Source organism: Lolium perenne, chromosome 3, assembly GCF_019359855.2.
Source record: "Lolium perenne isolate Kyuss_39 chromosome 3, Kyuss_2.0, whole genome shotgun sequence".
Lineage (NCBI taxonomy): Eukaryota > Viridiplantae > Streptophyta > Magnoliopsida > Poales > Poaceae > Lolium > Lolium perenne.
Genome location: NC_067246.2, coordinates 232,537,995 through 232,551,691, shown reverse-complemented (window position 1 = coordinate 232,551,691; position 13,697 = coordinate 232,537,995).

Genomic DNA, 13,697 nt, shown 5'->3' with positions numbered 1-13,697 from the left:
GTCCGGCCCAAGAAGAAGGACGCGACGATGTCTGACTACTTCAACCACGTGAGGAAAATTGCCGACACCATGGTGACGATCGGCAATCCCCTCTCTGACTCGGAGATTATCTCCTACATACTCGCCGGCCTCGGCGATGATCATGAGAACTTCACCACTTCGGTCTCGGTGATCGCATCCAAGGGGGACGACGACTTCACCCTCGATGATTTGTTTGGGCACATGGTTGCCTATGAGGCGCGTAACGGTGATCATGCCTCTGGGAACAATCTGCAGTTCCAGCACTCCGCCAATAACACGTCGTGAGGAGGTGGCCGCGGCTAGTTTCAGCGAGGCGGAGGTGGCCGTGGTCGCGATGGTGGCGGCCGTGGCCCTGGAGGAGGCCGCCATTACGGCGGTGGCTACGGAAACGGCGGTCGTGGCGGTGACCGCGGTGACTACTCTGGGCGTGGCAATGCCCAGGGCGGAGGACGCGGACGTGGAGGTGGAGGTGGCAAATCCACCTGCCAGATCTGCGGTGTCTACGGGCATGATGCCCTGCGATGCTACTCTCGGTTCAACCATGCCATTCAACCGGAATCGTCGAACCGCTCTGCCAACTACTCCAACCATGGCGACAACTCCTCTGAGCCTGTCTGGTACATGGATTCTGGAGCGACCGATCACATGACCAATGACATGGAGCGCCTTCACGTCCAGGAGGCCTACAAGGGAACCGACCAGATTCAGGTCGCAAATGGTATGCATATCCCTATTTTACATGTTGGTGACTCTTCCATACCTGGTTCGAAATATCCATTGCATCTTAAAAATGTTCTGCACTCTCCCCATATTAGTAAAAATCTTATCTCCACCAGCAAACTTGCCTTTGATAATGGTTGCTTTGTTGAACTTCATCCTTTCTCCTTTTATGTCAAGGACCGCATCACGAAGGAAATTCGGCTTCACGGTAAAGCTCAGGCCGGCCTGTATCCAGTACCTGCAAATCATCTTCGCCAAGCCCACCTCACGTCCAAGGATACATGGCACAAGCGTCTTGGACATCCATCCTCCACCATCGTTCAAGCCATCCTGTCCAAGAATAATTTAGAGTCTTCCACAAATAAAGAGTCCCTTGTGCATGTATGTGATGCATGTCAACAAGCAAAAGTACATCAGCTCCCTTATGAGTTGTCTAGCCGAGTCTCTACTGTTCCCCTTGAGTTAGTACACACAGATGTGTGGGGTCCTGCCATCAGATCTTCTGGTGGTTTTCATTACTATGTAAGCTTTTTGGATGATTTTAGTAAATTTTCATGGGTCTATCTGTTAAAACATAAATCTGATGTTGAGACTGTGTTTTACCAATTCCAAAAGCAAGTCGAACGTTCTCTTGGTACTAAAATTCTATCAGTTCAATCTGATTGGGGAGGGAAATATCATAAATTGCATCGCTATTTTCGTGACACTGGCATTGTCCATCGACTATCCTGTCCTCACACCCATCAGCAAAACGGCGCCATCGAGCGCAAACACCGACATCTTGTCGAAACTGCACTTGCTCTTCTTGCTCAAGCCCATGTTCCTCTTCGGTTTTGGGACGACGCCATTCTTACGGCTTGCTATTTAATCAATCGTATGCCCAGCCGTGTTCTTCACAACATCCCACCAGTCACAAAACTCTTCAACACTCCCATCAAATACGAGGTTCTCCGTGTCTTCGGGTGCGCGTGTTGGCCAAATCTTCGGCCATACAATCACCGTAAACTTGAGTTCCGGTCCCGACAGTGTGTATTTCTCGGTTACAGCCCCCATCATCTTGGTTTCAAGTGTCTTGACCGCTCCACAGGTCGAATCTATGTCTCTCGCGACGTCGTCTTTGACGAAAGTATCTTTCCTTTTGCGCCCCCTGACACGACCTCTTGTCATTCCTCTCCACCCACAGAGAACCTCATTCTTCTTCCCGAACCAGACATGGAATCATCCACATGTAGTGATAGGGCTTGTGCTACTAATTTGCCACCTGTTGTCTCTGTTTCAGGTGCTCCTTCGGCGGGCGTCGCTCCTCCCATGCATGATCTGCATGCGCCTCCCCACGACGATCATGGTGTCCTGGATCAGGACGGGCCTGATGCGGCCCACGATGGTGCCTCCGATGCGGACACATCTCTGCCACCGTCCCTTTTTTGTCCACTCCATCTCATGGGCCGTCCCCACCCGATGACACGGCCCAAGACACTGGAAGTTCACCTTCCTCGCCGTCTACCTCTGCTCCGAGATCGTCGTCCTCTCCACCGCCTGCCCCTGCCCCTGGAGCACACTCTATGCGCACCCGTCTGAAGAACAACATGGTCAAGCCTCTCCGTATGTTTGATGGCATTGTCCGTTATGATCCGTCCAAGCGGGCCTTCGCTGCAGAACCTGTGTCACATCATGATGCCCTCAGTCATCCTTCCTGGAAAGCTGCTATGGATACGGAATTTCATGCTCTTCAGCTCAACAGCACCTGGCGCCTTGTTGCGCCCCCTCCAGGACATCACATTGTTGGCTGCAAGTGGGTTTTCAAGCTGAAGCAAAAACGAGATGGTTCCATCGATCGGTACAAGGCTCGCCTCGTCGCAACAGGTTTCACTCAGCGCCTTGGCATTGACTACACAGATACTTTTTCCCCTGTCATCAAACCAACTACCGTTCGGCTTATTCTGTCTATCGTTGTGTCAAAGCGGTGGACTCTTCGGCAAGTGGATGTGCAAAACGCTTTCCTCCACGGCGATATTCAGGAGGAGGTATATATGCAGCAGCCTCCCAGTTATGTTGATCCCAAACATCCAAACTATGTCTGTCGGCTTCAGAAATCCTTGTATGGTCTCAAGCAAGCTCCAAGGGCGTGGTACTCCAAACTGAGCATCAAGTTGCAGTCCACTGGCTTTGTGCCTTCTAAAGCAGATACCTCGTTATTTATTTTTAATGACAGAAGGGTTACCATCTATATGCTGATTTATGTGGATGATATAATCATCGCCGGCTCCTGTCATCGAGCAGTGGAGAAGCTGATGTCTGAACTGCAACGATCCTTTGCTGTTAAGGATCTTGGACCACTATCGTATTTTCTTGGTATTGAGGTACAGCCACAATATGGAATATCTCTGACGCAGACCAAGTATGCAGGAGATCTGCTTCGTAAGGTGAACACAGCCACAGTATGATGGAATATCTCTGACGCAGACCAAGTATGCAGGAGATCTGCTTCGTAAGGTGAACATGCATGGATGCAAGGAGATCAGTACGCCTATGCTTCCGTCAGATAAACTTAGCAAGACAGTTGGCGTTCAGTTAACTAATAATGAGGCCTTTAAGTACAGAAGCACTGTGGGAGCTTTGCAGTATTTGTGTTTGACACGACCAGACATTTCCTTCGCTGTAAACAAGGCCTGTCGGTTCCTAGCTACTCCTACCGATGTACACTGGAGTGCAGTCAAGCGGATCCTGAGATATGTGAAGGGCACGCTGCATGTCGGTTTGAGTATATGCCGGTCTAACTCCACTGAATTCAGTGTGTATACAGATGCTGATTGGGCCGGGTGCCCAGATGATCGTCGTTCTACTGGTGGGTACGCAGTATTTTATGGACCGAATTTAGTGTCATGGAGCTCAAGAAAGCAGCCAACTGTGAGTAGATCGAGTACAGAAGCGGAATACAAAGCCATCACCAATGGCACCGCCGAAGTGACATGGCTTCAGTCTGTACTCAGGGAACTAGGAATTTACCAAGCCAAAGCTCCTGTACTTTGGTGCGATAATTTGGGAGCCACGTTCCTCACAGCAAATCCTGTCTTCCATGCTCGAACCAAACACATCGAAATTGATTTTCATTTTGTGAGAGAAAAGGTTTCAGCTGGAGCTCTGAAGGTTCGGTTCATCTCGACGCGTGATCAGCTTGCTGATATATTTACTAAGGCTCTTAGCAAAGAGACGTTTGATCGAATGAGGTATGGATTGAATCTGATTGGCACACGTTCGGATCGAGGGAGACTGTTAAACGGAGTCAGATGATTAGATGTGATACGATCCCTCACGTGATTGTCTAACTGAATTGTAAAGTAGATAGCCTCTATGTTAGTTAGATTGTTGTAATCCTAACAACTCATGTAAACCCTAATACACGTATATATAAAGTGTCTTACGTCGGCCCAGAGAGGCACGACAAACCAATCTCATCTACATTGTTTTATATGGAGGAGGTAGATGACACCAATTAATGTTTGAATGTTCCTTCACTTGTCGAGAGCCCTATCAATAGCAAAAGAAAAGCAAAGGAGCAATCAAAGTGTAGCCAAAGTTCAATGTGTTTAGCAAGAGGCCGTAAGTAGAAGGAGGTCACCTTAGCAAGATGCCGGTGTGCTCTCATCGAGAGATCTTGGGTCGTTGAAGTATGTGGGCGGAACCACTCATTGACGCTCATCCACAAGTCACGTGTACCTTTACACAACAAAGACCAAGCAAAGTATATGTGTGCGTGATAGAGGAGCATATCATCAACGACATGTCCATTCATGTTCACAACACCGTTAGCGCAACACAAATATATCAAGAATAATGCATATGCAAGGTCAATGTGTAAGAACTCCGTATGGACATCTTCCAAATGCGGAAACACAAAATCTCTAAATTGTGAGACGACTATGATGTCCATCTCATGTAGAAACTCATGTGCATTATTGCACTCAAGGCATCGGAAAGAGAAATTGTTCAACATCCTTGAAGCAATAAGAGGAGAATTTGGCAAAAACACATAAGGGAGAGTGTCCAAAATATCATCAACATGTGTGCACACAAACCATCGGAAAGAGAAATTGGTCCTCATATTTGTGGCAACACCAACGGTAAGGATCACATCATCATGCTTGCAAAAGAACCATAAGAAAGAGAAATTTTTCGGCATGTTCAATGCAAAGCATGGGAAAGGTATTAGAGCCGGGTTCGATCTTGTACTTACTTGTATTATGCTCTCAAGAGCTCGTTTGGTCAACTCGTGCTCAATCGAGTTTGACCTTGTCTTCCGTGTACCTACACACACAATAGGCAAAACAAAGAACGTGTGTGCATGGTATATATACACATCATCCATCATGATGGTCCATTTCTTTTGCACATCACCATTAGCATTAAGCAATTTACCATAGTAGATGTGGTGAATATGCGGAGTAAACATGGGAACATGCTCAACATGGATATATGCAAAGTCTCCAAAATGTGAGAGAGCTATGGGGGCAATCTCATTTACAAGCATATTAACATTATGACAAACCAAGCATTGGAATGAGAAGTATTCAACATTTTGGTTGCACTAATGGGAGAATATTGCAAGCATGTAGCACAAAACATGTTCAACATTTGATCATTGTTGTCGACAAACCTAGGGAAAGAGCAATTGTTCGGCAAGGTTGTCACAACACAAGCATCAATGTCCTCATTGCAATCAACACACGAGAAAGAGAAATTGTTCGACAAGTTGCAAGCAATGTGAGATATATTGAAACACTCATAGCATGGCATGGTCATCTTATCACAAGCAATCAAGTCCACATGATCAACAATGTTATCTAGCAATGCATCGCATGGGAAAATGAAAGAAGCATATGACATAGCATTTGTATCATCAAGATCATGCATGCACTCACAAATCATCATATCCACTAGTCGGATCATGGCATCATCAACACCCATATAGGTACCTTTGTATTCCCGCTCATATGAGGTAGGTGTTGTGGAAGAGGTAGGCTCGACGTGGCCTCCATGTTCATCTTCAATCAAGCATGGTGTGATATCATCATCTTCATGTACCATGTACATCTTCTCCATGACCGGCGTCTCGTCATCCATGGGACCTAATGAGACACAAGGAAACACACTAGAGGTACAGGGTAAGTTGTTAGAATTCGAAATGGCCTCACATGACCTATCAACTACGACTCTCATCTCACTCGGTGTATCACTCATGCTCTCGAAGTGGAGGCACTCATCAAGCTCACATATAGTGGAGTCACTCATCTCACATATAGTGGAGTCGCTCATCTCACATATAGTGGAGTCCCTCATCTCCATGGCAATGGCGTCGTCGATGTCCGAGCAACCTAGCAAAGAGGAAGACAACACAAGCGGAGTAGAGGTTAAGTTGTTAGAAATCGAAACATCCTCACTCGACTCATGGTGTGTATCACTCTTGCTCTCAAGGCGTTTGAAGTATGCGTTGCACTCGGCTTTATCTTTGTGTGTCATTTGGGCTTCTCGAGCATCTAGCTCGACGAAGTATGCTCTCATCTCGGCTTGCTCTTGTGGGGTCATCATGTATATCTCACTAGGATAGGTGTATATGTATGGTGGAAGGAAAACTACACAAGTATCCCACCTATCAAGAAAGTATCGAAACAATGGTTCAAGTCAAGAGCAAAGTAAAAATTGTATCGGGGTTACTCACACACACACTCAAAGCACCGCAAAAGGCTAAGAACTCTATATGTGGTGGGTAAGGGGTGGATAGCAAACGAAAAAGATCAACGGAAAAGTCTATTGTCAAATGTGGGTAAGATCCAAAGTCAAATGTCAAAAGTGGTGATCTATGTCAAGGAAACACACACAAGGAAGAACAATGGGGTTAGCGCGACCAAGGAAGTGAGCAAGTAACAAGGATGGTCCTAACGAAGACTATTAGCTCGGTGTCGCGCCAACACAAGAGAGACCGTAGCTCGGTTGCATATGAGAGAAGCAACAAGATTTGCACAAATGCCACTCTTCTCTTATCTCTCTTAGTGCTTATAAGCTTTGCACTCCTTTGTGTCAGTGGCACACACACTCTTTCCTATTTTTTTCTTTCCCTTTTTCACTTTTTTTTATGCTTAGAAGCTTTATTTTTCTCTATGTATGTATATCACTTTTCTTCTTTTGTGTATCTTTCTCACCGAGCTTGCTTCGGAGCTTTGCTCAACACAACGCGCACACACACCCTCTCACGGTCGTGACACTTGTGCAATGCTTCGCAACACTCGGAAAGCCACTCTCAATGGGACATGTACGCAAAGGAAGAAATGTTTGGCTACAAGGGGAGGCAAGTTATACCTATTGATGTTAGGCGGTGTCGGAACACACAACTTGCGATGGCGAAGTAGTGGTGGTGAAGTTACGCCGGGATCCGGAGTACCGATGCCGTCGTCGCGATGTCGATGTAGGCGCGGAAGGGGTTGTCACGGACCAAAGGCACTCCAAAACGGAAACCGGGCAAATTAAGTCAATGCCCGAAAAGTTGGGTCAAAACGAGCGGTCAAAAGTTGGGTTCCAAAAATTTCGGAAAAGGTGTCAAAATTAGAGTCACAATATTGTGAGATGGCTGTCAAAGTTTGAAGTCAAATGGGTTTCGGAAAGTTGTCAAAATTTGGGGGAAAAACCCCGTGAGTCAAACTGTGCGAAACTGGACAGATATGTTAGCGGTAGTACCGGCCGAGGTACGGAGGAGGTACCGGTTAATATGTTAAGAGTATACAGGGAGCAAAGACATGTGAGCGGTAGCTCCAGCGGAGGCTCCGGCCAGGAAAAAAAAATTGCTGATTGAGGAAATTTCTGGGAGGAAACTGGGGGCTCGATGCGTGAGTTGGGTTGGAGTTGGGGATCGAGCTGGAGCTGGCAGCGCGTGCGTGCGCAGGTGAGCAGGGCGGCGGCCTGATGGGGAGGAGAGGCGCGGGCGGGGCTTGCGCGTGAACGAGGCTGGCGCGTGTAGCTGCAGCAGCACGGCGTGCGGGAGCGGGAGCGGCCAAGACGAGGCTGGCGGCGCAGCAGCTTGCGCTGGTGACGCGGCTTGGCGTGCGGCCGGCCGGCGCGTGGATGGGCGGGGCCCTGGCGTGATGCGGCTGCGAGCCAGGTGCGGGCGGCAGTGGAGCGGGCGGCAGTGGAGCGGGTTCCTGGCGGCTGCGCAGAGGTGGGCCGAGTGGTGCAGGCGAGCGGCGGTGGGGCCAGGCGGCGCTGGGTGCGATGGCTTGGGAGTAGAGGAGCGGACGACGGGCGTTGGGCCAGGCGTTTGGAAGCCCGAACGGAGGTGGCCTGGCTGGTGTGATGCGCGAGCTGGTGATGTGCGGCGTGGTGGTGGCAGAATCGAGTGGACGAAGACGATGGCGTTCACCAGGATTTGGGGATGAACTGCTGGTCTGTTCTTCACGAAAACGGACTGAAACTCTTCAAATTCGAGCAGAAATTGATGGAATTAGAAGCTGAAAATTGGAGGAAGTGTAGATCAACACTAGAGACACCAGATCCGTGGATCAAAACCACAAAAAACGCAACAAATTTGCAGATCAAATTTCGAGCTATTTTTTGGGGCAATGTTTTGGGAAATTTTTCGGACGAAAATCGGTGGATTTGGGGGTCAAATTCGTGGCAACTTGGGCTCTGATACCATATGAACAAGCCCTAAGGGCTTGGTTGTGGCCCGATCTCACGAATTGACCAAGAACAAGAGGGGGCGAGGGATGAACACGAAAAACACGACGAAGAACACGGCGAACGCACGCAACACAACCCGATACAATTCCGGTTTACTCCCGATAGCCCGAACCACTATCCCGATAGAATCTCTCAAGGGAGAGATACGCGGTAGAATCCCCGAGAGGAAGATCGGTATACGATCGGTGGAATCACACGAGTGAGAGACCGGTGGTAGAATCACAAGTGTGAGAGACTAATCATATAAGGAGTACCTTGATACAATAGATTTGATAATCTAAGGGGGGGTTTTCCTAATCCCAAAGGGATGGTGGAGGCATAAGCCCATGTTCTCTCAAGTTCAACTCTAACCTAATGAAGGGGGAAGTGGGAGCCTATATATAGGGAGCCACTAAGGAGGGGTAGTTTAGACATACAAGGTGACATAGGCATCCCCAATGGGCCTGCCGAAGATAGTACTCAGGGTTTACTGAAGGCCCACGACTCGAAGAATAAGAAGATACAGGAGCCCAAGTTGATATTTAGAATTGTATTAGAAGATGATGTTTGTAATCTTGCGGGATGAGTTGGAAACCTTCCCGGACTCTGTAACTTGTACAATACGAATCCCTCGACTCCACCTCCTATATAAGGGGGAGTCGAGGGACAAAGAAAGCATCGAATCATTGTCTCTCAAACCCTAGTTTTCATAATCGTCGAGTACTTTTCGGCTGAAACCTTCGAGATCTACTTGCCCTCTACTTCCAACTAAACCCTAGTCTACAACCCGTAGGCATTGACAAGTTAATCCCTTGTCAATTGGCGCCGTCTGTGGGAATTAGAGGCATCAAGGATCTGATCTCGATGGCACGTTCAAGATCGTCGACTTCATCAACTGCAAGCAACGCGATGGATCGAGGTAAACAGATCGCAACTGGTCTTGTCGATTTTGTTCCTCACCCGCCCTCCCGTTTGGATGCATATGCGTATCTGGAGGAGCCTATGGAGATGACGTTCGGAAGATTCCACTTTCGCGTCGAGAAAGAGGGAGCATATCGTCTCGAAATTCCGATCTCGTCGGGATTGTCGGCGGTCGATTCCGATTTTTCAAGCTCAACATCGTCAAACGAGTCAGGCGAAGAGGAAACTTCATCGCCACGCTTCATCAGCACCAGGGCAAGCGAAAAGCTCGCCAAGATCTTCAGCGACATGTCGTTTGAGTCATCCGCAGACTCCTATATAAGCGATGACTCAAGCAGTGTCGACAGCTTCGACTTCATCGACAAATCCGCTACAGTGGGCAAGGTCTTCACCAATCTTTATGATGGTGTCACCAAACCCAGCATAGATCTGAATACAAAGTACCATCAGATTTATGTCATCGGAGAGCCAAGCCGTGATCAGGAGGAAACATCTGAGGCTTTCGACGATTTGGGAAATCCATACGTCGATCCCTCTGATTTGCGACGAGCTCTAGGCAACAAATATATCGGATCTGAGCCTCGAGATAGAGTTCAACTTCCGCAAGCAGCATGGGATAGAGCCGCAAGAGCTATGGATGGCTCAGAACCAATGGCCACAACAGCCACACCAGAAGAGTTGCAAGCATATCAATATAGGCTCGCACGAGCTGCAAGGGAATTGGAAAAACAGACATCAGCTCTAAATAGAAGAAAGGAGGCAGCCTCTGCATCAAGCAGGCGAAGGGCAGAGCTGAGTCGACAATCTGGAACTTCGGGAGATAGCCACAGGGAAGCTCGGAACAGAGCAAGATCAAGGTTGCAAAACATACCTGAAGGAGAAAGAGAGCACTTGGTTCAAAACCTCGATATGTCTTTTATATCGATAGACACGAGAGGGAACATCATCCCCAAGACACCAGAAGCTGGGTATATGGCGACACAGGCTTTTATCCTTGCATCCAGGCCACCTCCAGGAGATCCAAGGGAGGCATTGTACAACATGGCAATGGCAGGAGTCGGAGCCATGGGAACGGCGTTTGCATCTACACCCCCCGAAGGAACAGCAAGGCAAAATAGTCCACGACCTGCGGCAGCAACAGCAGCAGTTAAACGACGAGGATATGTGCGGTTTACCATGCTTCACGAGGAGAGTCCGAAAAACTCGAGTCCCTTCGGGATTTAAGTTGCCTGATAACTTCAAGAAATTCGACGGCTTGCAGGATCCAGAGGACTGGCTAGTTGATTACCTTGAGACGGTGAAGCTCACAGGAGGGACCAGAGCAACAGCTATGCAAAGCATCCAGGTGCATTTGAGTGGAGCCGCACGATCTTGGATAAAGAAACTTCCTCTAGGATCTATCGACAGCTGGGATAGCTTCGAGGACGTATTCGTCAAGAATTTCCGGTCCACCTGCAAAAAACCTGCGTCGCTAGAGGAATTGAGGGCGTGTCGACAAAAGCCAGACGAGCCAATGAGAAAATATATCCAAAGGTGGAATATCATCAAAAACTCGGCAGAGAATATATCTGACGAGAGAGCAATAGATGCGTTTGTCGCAGGAATCAGGCGAGGAGATTTTGTCGAGGATTTGGGGAGGACCAATCCAAAGACAGTATCCGCATTAATGGAGATAGCAAACAGATGGGCAGATGGAGAAGATGCTGTTCACAACAAACGGCATAGGTCACCAGAGGAAGACCGCGGCCGAAATTATCAAAGTAGGTGATGACCCACAAGTATAGGGGATCGCAGCAGTCTTCGCGGGTAGTATAACCCAATTTATTAATTCGACACAAGGGGAGACAAATAACACTTGGAAGCCTTAACAACGGAGTTGTCAATTCAGCTTCACCTGGAAACAGACTTGCTCGCAAGAGTTTATCAGTAGTAACAGTTTTATAGCGATGTGATGGTGAAATAACAGCAGCAGAGTAACACAGACAACAGTAGTGATTATAGTAAACAACATGATTAAAATACTGTAGGCACGGGGACGGATGACGGGCGTTGCATGGATGAGAGAAACTCATGTAACAATCATAGCAGAGCATTTGCAGATAATAATAAAACGGTGTCCAAGTACAAAGTAATCAATAGGCATGTGTTCCAATTATAGTCGTACGTGCTCGCAATGAGAAACTTGCACAACATCTTTTGTCCTACCAGCCGGTGGCAGCCGGGCCTCAAGGGAATCTACTGGATATTAAGGTACTCCTTTTAATAGAGTATCGGAGCAAAGCATTAACACTTCGTGAACACATGTGATCCTCACATCACTACCACCCCCTCCGGTTGTCCCGATTTCTGTCACTTCGGGGCCATTGGTTCCGGACAGCGACATGTGTATACAACTTGCAGGTAAGACCATAAACAATGAATATCATGATGAAACAATAACATGTTCAGATCTGAGATCATGGCACTGGGGTCCTAGTGACAAGCATTAAGCATAACAAGTTGCAACAATATCATCAAAGTACCAATTACGGACACTAGGCACTATGCCCTAACAATCTTATGCTATTACATGACCAATCTCATCCAATCCCTACCATCCCCTTCGGCCTACAGCGGGGGAATTACTCACTCATGGATGGGGGAAACATGGCTGGTTGATGGAGAGGCGTCGGTGGTGATGATGGCGATGATCTCCTCCAATTCCCCGTCCCGGCGGAGTGCCAGAACGGAGACTTCTGGCTCCCGAGACGGAGTTTCACGATGTGGCGGCGTTCTGGAGGCTTTCTGGCGACTTCGACTTCTCTCCGTGCGTTTTTAGGTCGAAGGCAATATATAGTCCGAAGGAGGGCGTCGGAGGCCGGCCGAGGGGGCCACACCACATGGCCGCGCGGCCCCCCCTGGGCCGCGCCGCCCTATGGTGTGGGGCCCTCGGGCCTCCACCTGACTTGTCCTTCTGGCTCCGTCAGTTTTCTGGGAAAATAGGGCCTTCTGCATAAATTCCGAGGATTTTCCTGAAAGTTGGATTTCTGCACAAAAACGAGACACCAGAGCAGTTCTGCTGAAAACAGCGTTAGTCCATGTTAGTTGCATCCAAAATACACAAATTAGAGGCAAAACAATAGCAAAAGTGTTCGGGAAAGTAGATACGTTTTGGACGTATCAACTCCCCCCAAGCTTAGCTTATTGCTTGTCCTCAAGCAATTCAGTTAACAACTGAGCGATAAAAGAACTTTCACGAACACATTTGCTCATATGATGTATATATTCTCATGCTATGGCTAATACTTAAGCAGTTCATAATGAGATGCATACAAATAAGATCATCTAACAGCTATGTCAATCATGGAGAGGTACCAACAATTAATAATAAGCATCATGAATCATGTATATAAGCAGGATTGCAATGTTCATAAGAGAGTATGATAAAGTGGTATCTCGCTTGCCCATATTTGATCGGCAAAACATAAATGCCCAGGCACCTCTGGAGTTCAAAGAAAGACTAGAAGTAGTGATTGTCAAAGATAAAAGCATCAAAGTTATACCACAATCAATCATATTTTGAGACAAGCATATTATACTAAGAATGACAGTTGTGCTCTCAAGATAGTTCTCAAAGAAAGAATGGAGACACAACATAAAAGTAAAAGATTGACCCTTCACAGAGGGAAGCAGGGATTAACATGCGCTAGAGCTTTTCATTTTTAAAACAGGAGTAAAATTATTTTGAGAGGTGTTTGTTGTTGTCAACGAATGGTAATGGGTACACCAACTACCTCGCCAACCGGACTCCCAAGAGCGGCTCCCATGAATTATTTTTATGTTTATGCGGCACTCCTTCCAACCTTTATTTCACAAACCATGGCTAACCGAATCCTCGGGTGCCTGCCAACAATCTCATACCATGAAGGAGTGCCTTTTTATTTTAGTTTTATTATGATGACACTCCCCCCAACCTTTGCTTACACAAGCCATGGCTAACCGAATCCTTCGGGTGCCGTCCAACAATCACATACCATGGAGGAGTGTCTATTTAAGTTAATTAATTTGGGACTGGGAATCCCATTGCCAGCTCTTTTTGCAAAATTATTGGATAAGCGGATGTGCCACTAGTCCATAATGAAAGTCCGTCAAAAGTAAATGACAAGGTTGAAAGTTAAACACCACATACTTCCTCATGAGCTATGAAACATAAACACAAATTGAGAAGCATTTTGAAGGTTTTAAAGGTAGCGCATGAGAATTTACTTGGAATGGTTTGAAATGCCATGCATAGGTATTTATGGTGGACACTTTGGAACAACTTGGTTTTCAGGTGTTTGGAAGCACGA